Source organism: Neophocaena asiaeorientalis, unplaced genomic scaffold (genome assembly GCF_003031525.2).
Source record: "Neophocaena asiaeorientalis asiaeorientalis breed wild unplaced genomic scaffold, Neophocaena_asiaeorientalis_V1.1 scaffold124, whole genome shotgun sequence".
Taxonomy (NCBI): domain Eukaryota; kingdom Metazoa; phylum Chordata; class Mammalia; order Artiodactyla; family Phocoenidae; genus Neophocaena; species Neophocaena asiaeorientalis.
In genome coordinates, this window is record NW_020174135.1 from 16844985 (window position 1) to 16863410 (window position 18426).

Consider the following 18426-nt stretch of genomic DNA (forward strand, 5'->3'; position numbering starts at 1 on the left):
TGATTGTTGAGGGAGGTGGGAATCTAGGCAGTGTACATGGCAGGCACCCAACACACTATGCTTTCTACGTACCAGAAGACAGGATAAGGAGAATGCATAACTTATTTTTAAAGCATAATTTGAAACAATATATGCACCCCAATGTTCTCTGCAGCACTGTTTAAAATAGTCAGGACATGGAAGCAACCTAGATGTCCATCGACAGAGGAATGGATAAAGAAGCAGTGGTACATATATACAGTGGAATATTACTCAGCCATAAAAAAGAATGAAATAATGTCATTTGCAGCAACATGGATGGACCTAGAGACTGTCATACTGAGTGAAGTAAGTCAGACAGAGAAAAACAAACATCATGTGATATTGCTTATATGTGGAATCTAAAAAAATGGTCCAAATGAACTTATTTACAAAACAGAAATAGAGTAACAGATGTAGAAAACAAGCTTATGGTTAGCAGGGGGGAAAGCAGGGTGGGGGGTGGGAGCGGATACATTGGGAGATTGGGATTGACATATACACACTACTATATATAAAATAGATAACTAATAAGGACCTACTGTATCGCCCAGGGAACTCTTCTCAATACTCTGTAATGACCTATATGGGAAAAGAGTGGATATATGTATATGTATAACCGATACACTTTGCTGTACAGCAGAAACTAACACAACATTGTAAATCAACTATACCCTAATAAAAATTTAAAATATATATATATTCTGAATTTTCAAAAAAAGCAAAAGAGCTTTTTTTTAAAAAAAAGAAATCTGGAAAACTAGTAAAAGTCAAAGAAATCTTTCATTAGGGTTTTGCTCTAACTATCATCATTATTTTTAGGGTTTTTAACTTTCAGATGTCAGGTGTTCTTTAGCCCAGCAGTCTTGTTTTCTGTAGTTGTATTAACTGCAACTGGAGAGCCACCTGGATTGTCAGTACTGCCCACCAATGCCCCTCAGGTTGTAGGTGTGAAGTAGTTCATGTACCCTCAAATCACATAGTAACTTGGACTCCCATAAATTCCTATCTTATACCTTCCATCTTCCTAATTAATTTCCATTTATTCTTCAAGGCCCAGCCCGAATGCTTCCTCTCTCGAAGCCTAACTTGACAGTACCTTACCAGAATTAGTCACCTCTGTGTTCTCATAGCTCTTTGCCCATCTCTGTTCTTCATACTTTTTCCATAGTGTTTATGGTCCTTTGCTAGATTGTGAGCTTACCAGTGAGAGGAAAATAGAACATATGCTTGGCATATACTAAGATTCAGTAAATGCTTGTAGACTGAATAATGTTTCATGTGGTATCTTTATTCATAAATTTTCACTAAAACTTAAAGTGTCACTGGGTGGCTCACGTTTTAGATAATACATTTCACATTTGGGTAAATGAAGTGCTAAGTCATTTTTTTTTTTTTTTTTTTTTTTTGCAGTACGCGGGCCTCTCACTGTTGTGGCCTCTCCCATTGCGGAGCACAGGCTCCGGACGCACAGGCTCAGTGGCCATGGCTCACGGGTCCCAGCCGCTCCGCAGCATGTGGGATCTTCCTGGACCGGGGCACGAATCCATGTCCCCTGCATCGGCAGGCGGACTCTCAACCACTGTGCCACCAGGGAAGCCCTGTGCTAAGTCATTTTGACGCTAGTCAAAACAAGAAGATATTGGCAACAGAACTTACACGTTGTTTCCTTTGCTTTGGTGATTTTGTGAAACCTAAGCTATAATACTTGGTGCAGAGTCTTGCGCAATTTTGATGGATGTATATTTCAAAGCTACTCATATAAGTAACTCAGAGTCATCCCTGATGCTAAGATGGCGAACTGCTTCCTTTTTCAGGAATCAGTCATAACTTCAACAGCCATAATCAACCAGCCCCATCCGCTGGTATATATTTTGGCATCCCCTCAGTGTCTACAAGTTTTGGTGAGCAGCAAGATGGCAACACACAGCAACATGACGAAGAGCCTGGTGAATACAGTTGGAACCAGAGAGACTCCTCTTTGGGTAAGATGTTCAGACCTATTATTGGAGTCTACATAGAGATAAAATACAATACAAAACCCAACAGTGTTTTCCAAAGAACACATGTAATTTACAATCTTATTTATCCATGCTCCGTCAGGACTTCTAAATGTCTACTAAAAATAGTAGCTCACATTTCTTGAGTGCTTACTATGTGCCGCCCTTGTAAGCACTTTACAGGCATACTCTTATGGATGTAACAAATGCAATACATATTTGATACTCACTACAAATCAGGCATGAGCTGGACTCCTGGTCTTCTCTGGGAAATCTCAGAATATTGAGGAGTGCTGGCTGGCTGTGCTCTCCTTTTGAAACAAATAATACAAAAAAATCTCCAACCAGATCTACTCAGAATACAGATTTTTTTTTTTAATGAGAAAGAAGGTATATAAATTAAGGGTATATTTTCACTGTTATTTTAATCATGATGTTGCTTGTCCTTGAGGAAACAGAGTGTTACTTTAGATACTTCAAGTATTCAGGATTCCTTTGTCTTTCTGCGTTTGGCTGGAAGGTATGGGCACCATTCGACTTCTTTTTTTATCTGTAGGAAAGAAACAAATCTATATCCATTTGATGGAGGTATCCGTCCACAGAACAAATGGATCTAATCTTGCGGTAAGAGTGGAGTGAATTGCTTACCTACTTCCTAGAGATGCGTAAGCCTCACTTTGAAGAGTACTAATTAGAATACTTGTATAAATAATTTGCTTAAAGGGATTTGGAAAAATAGAAACAATTCAAGTTCCAAAGGCACTCTTTTCTCACGTTAATGACTGAAGCGAATGTGACGGAGGGGCTAAGATTTACGTGGCATCAGGGCAGCAGCAACAGGCATCAAAAAGCAAGACTCAGGGCTTCCCTGGTGGCGCAGTGGTTGAGAGTCCGCCTGCCGATGCAGGGGACAATGTTACCACAAGACGAGGTAACCACTCCAAACACAATCCACGTCCAAGAAAAAATGTACAAAACCCAGAAATCTTAACAACTTTTTAGGCATTCAATATTTCACACTGCTGCCTCTATAAAATTTAAGATTTGGTTAAAGGAGGACCGTAACATTACAGCACACAACTGTGAGCGCTGTTCATTTAAACGGTTCCAAGCACGAACCTCTCTGTAGTCTTTTTTAGTTTGTAAACAGCAGAAAGAACTGAACGTCTAATTTTTGAAATTCTTCTGGCTTTTCTTTTTGACCTTTGGTATTTGTATGTATTGACGATCTCTAAACCATTGTACAAAAACACCTTGAAGTGTCAAGCTTTAAAAATGAATCTTCTTTTCTCTTTCTCCTGTGCAGCTTGGATTATCTTGGCCTTGTCAAAATGCATTCTCTAGTTAGAGGTTAGAAATATTTCCCTCCTGGCTCCAGAGTATTGATTTTCTTCAACACTCAGCTCTGTCAGTCAGCCGAAGGGGTGAAAGGTGAAAGTTCACCCAGCACTGCTTGGCTTTACCTTCCTATTAATGTCATGCCCTTTCCACATTTGATCAGTTTATGTGATCACCAATCATAAAGAACTGTTACTGCCCCTGTTTTCCCTATAAGGATACATTCAAGATATCAGGAGATGTTAAAACCCTTCCTGGGATGGACAGGAGGCCTTTGAATAGGGCCAGTGATGTTGTAGTCAACTCCTTTAATGCTTGTCTATCTCTTAAAGGAAACTGTATTGTTACATGATGATTGACTCAATTTAATTCTTATCTGAAAATTAAAGAGAGCTACATTCACCACTTACATGACTAACCCTCTGTGAGCGATGATGACCTATTTTGTTCCTCTTGCTTTTTCTGAAAACCAATTATACCCTTTTCCTCAGGGATTCAAATTCAACTCCAAACGGAGTATTAAATGAAATTAATTTAATGATCTCAGCCCAGCCCCCCACCCCAGGGCAGTCAAGCCGTGTCATCAAATCTGACAAGATAAAATTTGGTACGATTAACAGTCTATTTAGAAGCAATTTAAGGTGGAGATAAAGCAACAGGCACGCAATTCCCTTGCCCAAACCACAGAGGGTGCTGTTGGGTCTTGGTAGGGGTGTGGTTCTCACTTCCACAGCTGGGAGAGAGACTCCTTTACTGCTCTGCTCTCCTTTGTGGACAAGTTTGCCTTTCCTGAAGCTAGCTCTCCAGGGAAATGAATAATCAGACAGAAATAGAAGGCTTAATTTGGTACCAAAATTGGGAGATAGCATATGGATCTCAACTGAGAACGTTTAAGAGTGAACAATGTTTTTAATGAGAAGAACAATCTTCAGTACAAGTCAGTTTTATTTAACACACGTAAGTACACAGGACATTCAGCACATATAGGATCTGTTAAGTGGAGTCATCAAGAAATGCCTTGAGAGGCAGACACCTTACGTCACGTGCTGTACACAGTGAGTTCAATCATTACATTTTCATACAGGTATCACATCATCTTTCACTTGTAAATTACCAATGAAGCCACATATGTCTCTACGTTTACAAGGACAGGTCCAAATACAGCGCCAACAAGATCAATAAGACACCAAAAGCGTACACTGGGATGACAAGGTAAAGTTTACCTCGGTGCTGAGAAAATCTGAGCTGTGATGAAGTTTGCAACTGTGGTTGTCAAAACAGCCAAGGAGAGATTGGTGTGAACAAGAATGCAGATGTTGGTTTAGCAGTTAGAGGTGTCTGTCTCACCATCAGATACCATCCACCCCAGAGTTTTACAACTGTGATGTTCTAGGGGCCAACAGTTTTGGCTGTCTGTGCAGCCAGGCTGTGTGGCCAGCTGGCCGAGGCCCACCGCCCAGGTATTTGGCTCCTAGGGCCCTCACAGCTTTGTTCTAACCCTCCATGGGGTGGGCCGTCCATGCTTTGGGGTGGCCTGCCCACAGCCTCACACCTTCCTCCGGATGCCCTGAACATTCTGTTTAAAAAAAAAAAATCTCTAAGGTATACTTTTACACTTCATCATTCCAAAGCAGCTTTGTAGTCTAGAATAAATGAATCCCCATTTCAGTTCATAAAGTGAACACGTGCTACGTACTCGCACTGAAGACTCGGGAAACCACTGGAAAAACCGAGAGCACCTCTTGTTCTCCTCAGGTTTCTCTATCCATATAGGGCACAACAGCATGTTCACTGAACAAAGCAAGTCTACGCTGTATAGTTCTGAGTTTCCTCCTGGGAAGCTACATACATAACCTTTATAAATACGATGTACATGCATATGGCATAAATTCACTTTTTAAGAATACCTAAAGTCTAAAACCAAGGTATAGGATGGGTTTGCCATGACTAGAAATGACAAACTTCATGTCGACATGAAAGAGATGTTCTAGTGGTCTTAATTTCCTAACACGTTCTTTAGAAATCTGTTTCAATAAAATAACAGATGTATTTGTTCCTGGACTGTGATCCTACTTTTTTTGTATATTACATAAACGCTGACAATCTATGCTTTTTAAATTAGACACTCCCGTTAGCATTTTGGTTGCTTTGTAAACTTCACGTATTTTTTCTGAATTTAATAAATCATTTTCTATTTTTGTATTTAATAAACCATTTTGCCCAATTAACCGACCAATCAACAACCAACCAACCAACCAAATCCCCAACTATATACAGAGCAAGGTTTACTAGGAGCGAGTCATCCAAAATATTATTTTACAGATTTTTTTTTTTCCATTACTGTGAGGAAGAACCAACATAATCTGACATAAGGAGAAGAAAATGACCGAGTTAAAGCTTACTTGGAAGTGTGACGAACACCCTACTGCAATGTTCGGGTAGATTCGGAAAGATTGAGAGCCTCCACGTTCGTGCACACAGCCAGCCCTCCATGTACTCTGCCATTTTATATCAGGGACTTGAGTATATGTGAACTTTGGTACCCTCGGGGGTCCCGGAACCAATCCTCCGCGGATACGGAGGATTGACTGCACGCTCCTGAATGCTTGTGCCGTAGTTAATAACTTTCTAGGAGACTTGTTTCAAAGAAATGCTGTCTTAGCTTTCCTTTAACTGATCAGTAGTAGTTTGAAGGCTGAATTGTAACTATTACATGATAGCTGACTTACGGGAACTGCAGGTCTGTGAAGTTTCTGGAAGGAAGGGGTAAAGCTCTTTCTTAAAAAGATCTGTAGCCAAGGAATCTTCTTTTCAGGTATACGCTATACTTTCAAACTTGGTTCTTTATTACAAAAGTCCATTTAAGAGATTATAGTGACTGGATGATTATGTTAACTAGATCATAAGTAGCGATCATTTTGATTTTGAGCTACTAAATACAGTATCACTTAAGCGGGATATGAGCATTTTAGAAGGCTAGGTGTCTGGGAAACTGTAGTCTCCACAAGGAAAATTTGTGTGTGTGTGTATTTTCTCATTAATCTCCAATCGGTTAGGTGTTAATAAAGAAGGTAGTGGCTAAACCCTAGGAAATTGGATTGAGTAATTGCCTAGCAATCTCCCGGAGGAAAAAAACCCACGTAAACACAGAATCTTTCTGGTAAACAATAGCACGTTTTAGGAAATCCAAAGGAAAATGGTATCAATAATTAGGACTGCCACATGACCTCAAAACCCAATGTCAGAACAACCAGCGTCCAACAGCATTCAGAGGTGGGCTTTAGCGTGAGGAAACTGCTGATCTGGGCTGGCAGTGCAATCACAGTGGTTATTGATTTCCGGGCTTCTGGTGCACCGAGGCAACGGGACTGCTGGCTGCCCCTCCCTCTGCGGCGGTGAGAAACGACCTGGGGACCGGACGGCCACTTCCTGCGGAGCGATGTGTGCATGCCTCAGTCAATAGGTGGCACGAGCAGGAGTCTGCCCCCGGGGACCATGCGGAGGGACACAGACCCGGCTGTGCCCCCCATGACCCCGGCGGGGGTGGGCACTGAGGAAGGACGGGACTCTGGGCTTGGAGACCTGGGAGAACGGGGACGCAGACACAAGCCCTAGACCATGAAGCGGTGCTCCTTGCCGTCGTGGGCCATGAGGATGACGTTGCGGTTGGAGGTCCAGATGAGCCGGGCCAGCCTGAGGGCATTGTGGGAGCCGGGGGACGCCGGCTGCACGGGGGGCACCTGGTAGGTCTTAATACAGCGCAGCTGGGGCGCCGAGTTCAGCATGCCGATGCTGCCCAACAGGGAGGTGTTCATCTGGAGGGACACGGGGACAGGAGAGCACACGTGTCACTGCAGGAACCGCTTCCCTTTCCCCGCCACAGAGAGGGGTTCGAGGGACACACCCTTGCGGTCACTTTCTCCTCCATCACGAGGCCTCACGGTCATCTAAGAGTCTACTGTTAACCTCTAAAGGGCTCCTTTCAGTGTATTTGAAATTGTTCTGATGCTGTTACAGCAAATGCGTAAACCTGCAGAAATTTTACCTGGTGGGTAGAACTAGACAGCAGGAAAGCCCATCCATCTTTAAGAAGGCGGCTAAATGACACATGTTAATAAAACGGTCCAATCAGACAATATTTGGAAACAGTGGGCATTTCAAATGGCAGACTTCTCTGTTCTTTAGTAATGGTGCTCACTGCATCCCCTGAAGAATGAGCCCCCAAAGGCAAGTCTGGGGACTTAGAATTAGTTTGAGAAAATGAAGCAAAGTTAAGCAGTAGACAGAGTAATAGGTGACCGGATCAAAGCTCAAAACTTACCCCCCTTCTCCAGTCCACCTACCACACCTTCCCTCCTCACCTGCTTTTTAAAAACTCCAAACTCTGGAAAGCTCTAGCTTATTTTGAAGGAAAAAGCAAGAATCAACGGCCTCTCAACCCTGCATGTGTGGCCCACTGTTCTGCGGCCACGCTAAAGAGAGCATACTCTTAACACTTTATTGGCAGGAGGTTTTAATCGGCTGGTGATTTCTGCTTTTTGGGCAGCCTTTCTGGCTTTGACTTGAGTCTTAGGTTCTCTTAATTCGTTCACGTAAATGGAAAATAACATGGAAATTATGGCTCATGAACAACTATGCATTCATGTCGAAGCGCTAAATGCTGAATGGCCGTTATCTAAGTGAACTGTCATCTGAGCGACTGAGTCTGAAGAATCCTTTAGATTCTAAATATTACTTAACATTTTTTCAATATTCATCTTTTGTGCTATTACAAATCACGTGGCAAGCACACTGACCATCAGGAAAGAGGGCTTGGAAATAATATTTTTCTTTGCACTAATTTTCATGTCCAATTCTTCTCTCCAGCAGTACCTCCACCTGAATGTACGTGATTCTAGGGACTTGCTTCCAGAATGCAGATTATGCTCCAATGTGTACACACGGTTGACACAGGAGACCTTGGCACGTCCTAGGACATTTAAGGTGTGTTATTGCTAATATCATGCTCTGCATTTGGATTAGTGCGAAATATTTAAGCCATTCCTTTCCTGGCCCTTCTCAGAAGCAGGATGGTGTCAGGGGGTGTAAATCATGGCATCTCTGGCAGGACACGTGCAGGCTCCACTGACATTTTCACAATTTAAATCATCTTGAGTAATAACCCTTTTAAGATGACTAATGTTACTGATTTTCCTGCATTAATAATAGTGCCGAACACAACACAGAGGTGAAAAAAAATCACTAGTGTACGAGGTCACATTTTAAAACCAAATGTATGATTATCATTAACTCTTTCTGTTAAAGTGCAGTTAACATGTAAAGCCAGGCAGTACCTTACCGTCATCCTCTAAGAACCTCTTTCCTTGCGTCCTTCCCTCCTTTTTCCAAAAACTCCATAAAAGATAAAAATCAGGGCCTTATTGCTTTCTGGACGTTCCCAAATAGCTTAAATATAAATAATGATGGCGAGCTTGATCTGCTAGTTCTCACTTGTACAAAGAGTAACAGTACATCATTATTTAGTCCTCTTACAGAGCAGATCCAAATGATGCAGAAGATTGCCGGTTAAAATGAACTGGCATCAACAGGCACACTGTGCTTTTAAAAACTCTAATTTCTCAGTTGATAAATAACTACAAAGTATTTTTCATTCTTTATGGATTTTCTATGAAAATGTGTATGAAGCTTGATTTCTGCTGGTGGCTCAAAAAGCTAGGGGCATCCGATAGGCTCAGACACATCCTTATTTTTAAGTCCTTCCTTCAAATTTAGCCACATACAAGAAGTGGGCTGAAGGCTCAAGTGGGCAGGGAGAGAACATCTTATTGGAATGTGACAGGTGGAAAGATTTCCCCAAAAGTTCCATTATTATAGCTGGGTTCTCCTTGTAAGTTGAATCATCCGTCAAATGACTGATAAATGCTTTGTTAGGGTCAAACAGCCTTCCTGCCTCAGAACAGGGCTATGTGAAATTCTACACAGTACATAACGATTATGGTAGGAAACAGATGGAAAGACAAAGACTCTCATGTTAAGTATAATTTGTTGCTCCTCAGACCATCCTTTTCCTATGATCTCTTCAAATAAGAGATGAATCTGAAAGACCAGTAAGGGTGGGTATTGATTTTTCCAGCAAGCTCCATCGAAGAACCCTCACCAAAACAACTAGCCATTTTGTTATTCGATATTCATATTTGATCAGAGACTGGCTACAAATTTACTGGCATAAGTAAAGGCAATCTGAGTCCTGCATGAATGAAAACTACATGGCATTATAATATCTGGTCACATTAGCTTTTTTCTTTACTACCAAGATAATAAATACTCATCGTGGAAAATTCAAATGATAAAGAGAAGTATAAAAAAGAAAGCAAAAATCCTCTGAAATATCATTTCCCAGAGACAATCACTAACCTTCTGGTAAACCTCTTCCCAGATCTCCAAGCCTATATCCATATAAGGAGAAGCAGGTTTAAGGAGTTTTACATAAACAGGCTCATATTAAAAGGCAGTCGCACACTCCGCTTTTTTCGTTCAACAGAGCGTTGAGGGCAATCTTTTCATGCTAACGACTATAGATTTACATCATCCTTTTAAAATGGCTGAGTAGTATTCTATTGTATGATGGAATAAAGAAAACTAAATGAAACCAATATCCATCTAATTTATTATTAGCATTCCTGGAAGAGGATACTTAATTGCTGGAGGGTGGTGGTAAAATTCAGGTGAGAGAATGATGGTTGTATTTCATTTCTAAACTCTCCTGGCTCAAATACCAATGGATACACTGAAGTGAAATATTCAAATAGTAGGAATATGTTGTTGGAGAATCAAAGGGCTTGAAAGATTGCCAAATTACATCATTTAGCGGGTGAGTATGTAAACGAACTAACGGCCACCATGGCTTTTTCCTTCCCTTTAAAAATAATGCTTCACAAGACCAGTTCTGAGAAGATTATTTTCTGAACACACAGACATACATACAGATGTAATTCATCAAAACAGGAAGTGTTTTAATGCTATTCTCAGTGTAAGTGATGTTGCACCCAAACCTTTTACTAAATCTCACTTGAGTAATTATCCAACCAGTAATTCTCATTAACACTCATTTCTCAGCAAAGATTTTAATAGCTGATGGCTTTTGTAAGGCTCTATATATAATAAGGCTTCATTAAGTTCTCAAAATATATTGCAGTACATTTACTGGAATCATATAAAAGTATTATCATACATCATTAGACCTAAACAATATGTATATAAATAAATCAGCCAAGCCCATTTGGGGAGAGCCACGGTAGATCTAACACTGCTTTTTGGACTCCCTTTAATTCAAATGAAAACCCACTATACTTCTGGAAGAGGTTTTATTGTATTTTCTTGAGAAAGTTGAAATGATATTTCTGTGTCTTCCACTTAAATTTGAAGACCAAGCTGGGTATGATTTAAGCAGGGAAGAAATGGGCCACATTTAAAATTCTGACATTGGGTTTAGAGGCAAGAAAGACCTGGGTGTTGCCTGAGTTGCTTGGGTGCTCTGTCTGCTGAACACCCACCCCTGCAAGTAACACAAGGTGCCCCTGGAGAAGAGAGTGCAGACGAAGGAAAGGAGCTGGGCAGAGCCACGTGGACAGATGCGCAAGGTTAAGTGCACTTGGCGAAGCCCAGAGGCAACAGCAGGAGCCTGGAGGACAGAAAGAGGTGCCTCAAAAAGACAGCATCTAAGGAACGATCTTGATCCCCGGGGTGAGGAAGATGCTGACGATAATTCCATCAATGAGCCGAGCAGCAACTCTGATAAACATAGAAAAAGATTCAAGGAAGGGATGAACATATCCAAATAGGTCTCTGAAGACCTAGATAAGGGGGAAAAGGTTTACCACTTAGACATTCAGGAAAATACTGGGGAAAGTTTCACATCTGGCCAATTTAGGAGGTATCCCTTTACATAAGGAAGTATATTTTCTTAGCAGGAAGAAAAATTGAACAACGAAAAAGAAGGGATCTGGTTTTGTTTATTCCCAAGAATAAAGCATGGGGCGAACACAAGCTCCTGGAAAGCAGGGACCCGAGACTGCTTGGTTCCATGTCCCTAAAGCTAGGCTGGCACCCAGCGCTTCCACACCAGATACATGCCAAATGAAGGGAGTTTCACATGGACACTCCTCTGAGATTTCAAGAGAACAGGAAATTCAGGAAAATGTGTATCAAAGTACAGTCGGTGTCACAGACACCACTGCGTTGGCAGAAAAGAACAGTTGGTAGAGACACTATCTACAGGACCAATGTTGCAAGAGTTGTTTATGGACTTGCTGTGGGATTTCAGTGGGATAAAATACGAGTCCTGGGGTTACCCACTAGGAAAAATGAAGACTCGGTGACATCTCTAAGGAAAAGTTTAATATGAGCCAATTAAGATGCTGGAGATATATTCTGGAAGAAAGGATAATAAGAAAACAGACTGGAAAACTAAATTAGAGGAAAAGTAGAAAAAGCTAGGACAGATCTGGAAGCTGTCATGCTTCAGTAGCATGTGTTTAATTAAGAAATTTATTGTATCTGTTTTACATTACATTAGCTATTGAGTTTTTAAAAATCGTCACATTGTGAAGTCTTGTTTAAACTTTTATTTGCTTTTTTAGCTTTCAAAGCAATAAACTGAATCTCATAAAACATACTTGCATCCTAGGATAGGTAACAGAATTTTATATTAACTTGCGGCGGGGGGGGGAGTTGGTAATGTTTAACTTTTTTGTAATTATCAGGAGTAAGGTAATTAAAAAGAAGATGGGGGGCTTCCCTGGTGGCACAGTGGTTGAGAGTCCGCCTGCCGATGCAGGAGAGGTTAATCACTGAGGATGAAACAAGTTCTATTATAAAACTCCGTTGCTCCAATTAATATTCACTGTAATCACAATGGAGCAGAGCTGTCCTCGTGTACTGCCAGTCAGTGATACTCAGATTTTTGAAAATGTTTTAATAGCTTGGAAATGAAGAGCATTATGTGGAAATTCAGAAAGCCAATGCAAATGAGATAATACAGATGGGGCATGGAGTTAATACGAGGCTGCCCTTTCCCCTATGCCCTGTTGGCGTTGTCTGGATGCCTTGTGTAAATTAACAGCCTGAGCAGTGCTCTGTGCCCCGATTCCTTTCGGGCCAGGCCCTCACTTACATCTGAATGATGCCTACCTCTCTCCAAACACCCACCCCTCCCTACCCTGAATGCCTGGCTCTTCCTTGATGTCACCGTGTCTCAGCTCAGGTGCCGCTGCCTCTGTGAAGCCGGCCCACCAACCTTACTCCCAGGTTCCCCTGTACTGTAGTTACTTGCTGATTTGCTTGTGTCTCCCTCAGACTGAAAGCTTGGTGAGAGCAGACCCCCTCCTTCTAGGTTGCTAATTGTATTCTCAGTAGCCCCTGCGTGCTGGCAGCTGGCACACAACCGGCAAGCAATAAGTACTTGATATCTGTTGAAAGAAGGGAGGGAGGGCACAAGGGAGCCTTTCCCAGCAAAAGCGGATCATGCACCACACGTCAAGACCCTGCAGCATGTTCACTTACCTGCCAGAAGGAAATGTGGCTGTCTGTGTTTGAGTAGGTGGCAAGATATCGTCCATCAGGAGCAAAGGCCACAGCAGTGATGGGTCCCTTGTGACCATGGATTGTCTGAAATAGAATTCAGAGTCGTTCATCGTATGCACTGCACAGAGCTGCTACGCATACGGATGCAAATACGTTCAATGCCGAAAAAGTTATGTCATGGCTATTAGAAACCATTATGTTCTTTACTTCAAAATTTAGGTTAGAAAAAGAGGAAAAGCAACCAAAGTTCTCTCACTGATACATCCAGGGGCTTTGACCTTGTTCTGAGGAGTCCACCTGTCTCCTACTTGGGAGGACAGCATGAGTCCGAAGGAAAAGCATGTATTAACGGGCAAACCGATGTGTTAATTCATTTATGTCCATGATAGGGAAGAATTTTACAATTAATTAGGAAGGTGAAAAACTGATCACCAAATCTACCCAGGAGCTTCGTCTGAAATGAAGACCAATCAAAGCTGTGTCGTAACATCCCCGTTCTGGAAGGAGTCAAAAACTATAATTTCAACCCCTTAATAATTATACATCTTTCACATTTTATGCTTCATTTCCCACCAATAGCACTGTGTTTAAATGCATGTGGCCACAATTAGTACACATACATACACGCATGAATTGGAGGTTTGAGCACACATATAAGTTAAATGCTATTAAAAACAAGTTAACAGGGATAATTCTGAGCCTTTGCCAAATAGCTATCATTGATTTAACCATGAATAAAAAAAAAAGGATGTTGTATTTTAGACACGGTCTTTGATAAAAGGTCTTTACTAAGAAAAAGTTACACTCACGTTTAATGATATTAATAGTTAACCGAAAAGACTGGAATACTTAGCAAATTAGCATAATACTGTATTGTTTCTACACAAACTATTAAAGACCGTATCTCTACCGCACGAAGCAATATTCACTCTGCTTACAACGGGAGGTTGGTCTCCCCTCTTGATTTAGGAAAGAATGGGGAAAGGTGTTCCCTTAAACTAAGGCAATGCTAGGAAGGGTTGTTTCCATCTGCTGTTTCTTGATGACGAACTGTGAGCCTTGAGTCTTGGCGGGAGCTTCAAGCTCACTGCGTGATTCAGGTCCCCTCCACCTCCGCCTGGCCACACCCGTACTGTAAATTTCAGTAAGACACTTCTCACAATTCATATCTGAGTGATTACAATGAGGAAGGGAGACAGGGATGGGGGTGTGGGAACGTTCCTCAGTGCTTCTTGGGTTTCGTTCTTTCCTGTCATTAGACAAGGCGCTGTGGGATCCAAAATAATGCCTGTTTTTCAACACTCAGAGAAAAAAGTGTTATACTGGTAGCACTGGGCTTTGGGCTGGCAGGGGACACTGCTCTAGGTCAGACTGCCTGCCTTGCACTTGGGCTCCACTGCTTACTGTGGAAGCTGGAGCAAGTTACTTACGGCCCTTAACCTCAAGAGCACCCACGTCTATGGAGCAGAGATGACAACGATGATGCTGGTAATGATATTGAGAATGATATTGATAATTCCTGCCTCAAAGAGCTTTGTGAAGATTAAATGAGTTACTACATATATAGCCCTCTGCACAATGCATGGCACATAATAAGAATTCAATGAAGATTAATATTTGTGTTACTCCTCCTTATTTAAAGATGATCAGATGAATATACTTGAAAGTTGCTAAGACAGTAGATCTTAGATGTTCTTACCACAAAAAAGAAATGGTAGTCACATGATGGTATGGAGGTGTTAGATAACGCCAGGGTGAGTGATCGTTTGCAATATATATAAGTGTGTCAAACCATCACGTTGTACACCTTAAACTTACACGTTATATGTCAATTATATCTCAATAAAGCTGAAAAGAAACATGACCAGACAAATGTAAACAATGACAAAAATCAATTACTGGAGTATGCCATTTAATGAACCCCCCAAAAAATCATATACGAAACCAGATTATACATATGTTGGGTTTGACCTGCAAAATGATTTTTAAAAACAGTTTCTGAGCCTATATTCTAATTCATTAAACATCATTTAAAATCAAGATTTCTAGCCTCTCCTGGAAAAGCCCAGGAATGCTTCCACTCTGGCAATCCTGGGCCTTTGCACGTGGCAACATGGGCCAGGCTGAGTGGAGGTGCCCTGTGGGCCTGGGCGTTTGCTCTCATGTCCCAGCCCTGACTCAGGTGGGTCTGTGTACTTAACACCCACTGCCTGACTCCCTTATTTCCTGTCTGGTCCCTCATGGCATTTAATGCAACCTTTCCACTAAAAATATTTCATTCAAAATAGTTTCTTCCATGCTCTGGGGTCCTGGTATGCATCAGAAGTGTGAGCACACTGAAAGCTCCTCTAAAAGCTTGCCCTTCTTGCAAGCCCCCCTCTCCACCAAAGCCCGGCTCCACGTAGAGGTGGATTCAACCCTCTTGCTGGAGTTAGGGCCCCTAAGTCTCAAAGCAGAATGCTAAGCCTATCTCCTTCAGATTAGCGTCCCTCCTTAATCAGCAAGCAGGATGTGCTTCAGATAAGAAGAGAGCACAAGAGTGAGCAGGCTGTAACCCAGAAGGTCCAAAAGGATGTACCAACCCAATGATCTCCTTAACATACCCCTCCGTGAGGTTGGCTAAGGTGGCCCTGTAGTAAAGGCAGAAAGCCAAGCACACAGGCTCCTAATATCCCATATTATATCTTCATCCTTTATAGTGTTTGGAACGTCCACTTGAATACTTCCGTGTCAGCTGGAGACACTCTTCATTAAGTTATCTAGTATCTCTAATAGAAGATGCTGTGAATTAAGTTCATCTTGGAATTTTCTGCCAGGAAAATGTTGATCTTTCCAGATAAATTTTGTTGGTTTCTTTTATCATGAAAAGATAATTACACAATCTCACACGAGCTTGCTTTCCTGCCAGGAAACTCAGAACTATATTTATGCTCATTCTAGGCGTCTAGTAATAAATACTTCTTCCTCATTTCACTAATCACGGTCCTGTTTTCCTTCATTGTTTTTACTGTCAAGGTGAGATACTGAGTTTAATGTGTTAGTTTCTTTAAAGTCTGTTTTGAATAAAGGGGAACTATACTTTAGATCAGAACACATCAACACACACACACACACACACACACACACACACATACACACACACACACATACACACACACACACATACACACACACACACATACACACACACACACACACACACACACACACACAGTGTGATACTGCGAGGTGCCCCACAGGCTGTCTTTCAAAGCAACATAGAGAAAAACCACAGGGTACTGACTGCAGTGTCAGCTGACAGACATGTTGTCTCATAAGAAAGCAAGTACCACTCATGGTAGCTCAGGGAAGCTCACTATTTTAAATGGTTTGGTACATCTGGTGAGTTCATTACAGTCTCAGCCTGAGAGGTGCTTCAGTCCCCAGTGTAATGGAAATGCTGCCATTGTCTTTTGTTCAGACTCTGAATTTCTCAGATCTGCGCAGGCACCACCTGAAGTGACTTCAACCCTCTATTCTGGCATTAGATGCAGCTGTGTGCGGATCACAGTGAACTTGTAAGTGCTTTGTGATGGGGCAAACCCAAGGGTTTGGGATCTTAAACGCTCAACTAGAAAGAACATTTTCCAAAACAATGGGTTTCAAAATAAAAGGAGGTTTGGTTTACTTTTTATATGTGGATGAGTATCATATGCCTTGTTATATTTTTAGTCAAAGAAATTGCTGTCTTGAAAAGACAGAAATGGACTATAAAGAAATTAATCTAATTCAAGAAGTGCTATGAACAATAAAAGAAATCAAGCAATTATTCCTAGCAGGAGACAGAGTGCTGAATTGTTAAACACTCTCTCCCCCTTTTTCTTATGAAAGAAAAGGAACTGAGAGGCCTCATTAATAAGAAGCAACACTTGCACTTACCCAACAGTTTTTAACAGGCACATTCAATGTGCTCGGCAAAGAATATAATTAACCCCGTTGGACAGAGGAGGAGAGACACGGATTTCCAAAATGATTTGGTCAGCATCAATACAAATTACGACTTTCTAGAATATTCTCTAAAACTGCTCTCTCTTCCTAGAGTTCTTGCTATTCAGCTTCCAAATGTCAAATTTGAGAATTGAAACCAAGATGTAGCACTCTACTGCACCCACTTTACAGACTGAACAAGATCAAAGAGAACATCTAGTAATTTCCAGGCCTCATCACTTTTTTAAAGGGGAGGAAAAAACTCCAGCCAAACAAAATTTCCTACTTTTAACATAAATTCTGAAGAAGAGATTTCCAAATGCAGGTACAATTTTGCTATCATAAACATCATCACAACGGAAAGACTTATAAAGGACTGACCCATGTATTTTGTATAACAGTTACTAAACTAATAAAAAAAGGACTTTGACCGAACTTTCACAGCCCCAGGGTCTGTAGGGCCTGAGAGGGAAGGGGGCCACCCTGGTCGCAGGCCTTCTTGGGGAGCAGTACAGCTGGCTCAGGAGGAAAACAGGCAGCGACAGTCTGAGGGGTGACTGAAGCTGAGCTGCAGGTGTGTCCCCAGTTGGCTGCGCATGGTCTCTGAAATTTCTACAAATACAATTATGCTTTCAGTTGTGGCATTTTCCCTAGCACGTGCTCTGGCAGACAGCAAACAGGACAAACCTGCTTTCATGAGATACAAGCATGGCAGATGCCTTGAGTTTAGGGTGAGCCCGAATGAAGTGTCCATCTGTGTACAAACACAGGAAATAGCTGGAGACAGGCCAGATATACAGGGAAGTGAGTGCTTAGGAAGTGAGGATGAGCCCCGAAAAGAAAAGGAGAGGCAACAGCAAAGACCTACAAATACCTACATTTTCCTAGGGCTGGTCCTTTACTGATAACAAACAACGCAAAGTGAGGTTCAGGACACGCTCTCCTCTGTACCCGAAGCACCAAACAAACATTTGGCATCTCTTCCCAACGGCAGCCAAAGTCAGGAACAGGCGGATGAGGAAGGTGGACCAGGGTCTGATTTGCGTGCCTTTCTGGCATCCCAGTACAGGCTGCTGATTTCCCCGCTGACTGGTAGGGAGGGAACGGCTCAAGGCGGAGGGGAGACAAAGACATTGCTCTGACAGCTTTGTTTGTTAGGCAAGGGGGAGACTCATCAAAAAAGAGCCATTTCAAAAGAGTGGCAAAGTTAAGAATTAATTATGTTCAAGAAAAAACTACCCCTTTCCTTTCTCCGAAGCAACCAATTTGTGAAAATTGTATTATATATTTAAGGTTCACCTGCTCAAGGAAACAAATGATTTAGGCAGATGATAACACATTAAAAACAAAGTCTCATCTATGGCCGATTAGAAGGCCCGAGTCAAATTTAATTCCCACTATGAACTAAGCCTTCTGCAGCCCTTTTGTGTGTGGGATCTTAAGGCCCTATGACGTGGCCAGGGACATTGAAAGGCCACCCATTTTCTTCCGTATGTGCACAGGGCTGCCTTAAAGCAGGCCA

At 41.8% G+C, this 18426-nt stretch overlaps 1 long non-coding RNA gene across 1 annotated transcript in view; it reads right to left on the minus strand.

Annotated features, from left to right (window-relative positions):
• Positions 1-4283: 4283 nt before the first annotated feature.
• Positions 4284-18426, minus strand: part of LOC112406201 (uncharacterized) — a 73014-nt gene continuing 58871 nt past the window's right edge. Inside the window, exons 2-3 of the long non-coding RNA XR_003004505.1 lie at positions 12918-13022; positions 4284-7171 (exon numbers count right to left, since the gene is read on the minus strand). This is a non-coding gene — a long non-coding RNA (uncharacterized LOC112406201). The remainder of the gene's footprint in view (positions 7172-12917; positions 13023-18426) is intronic.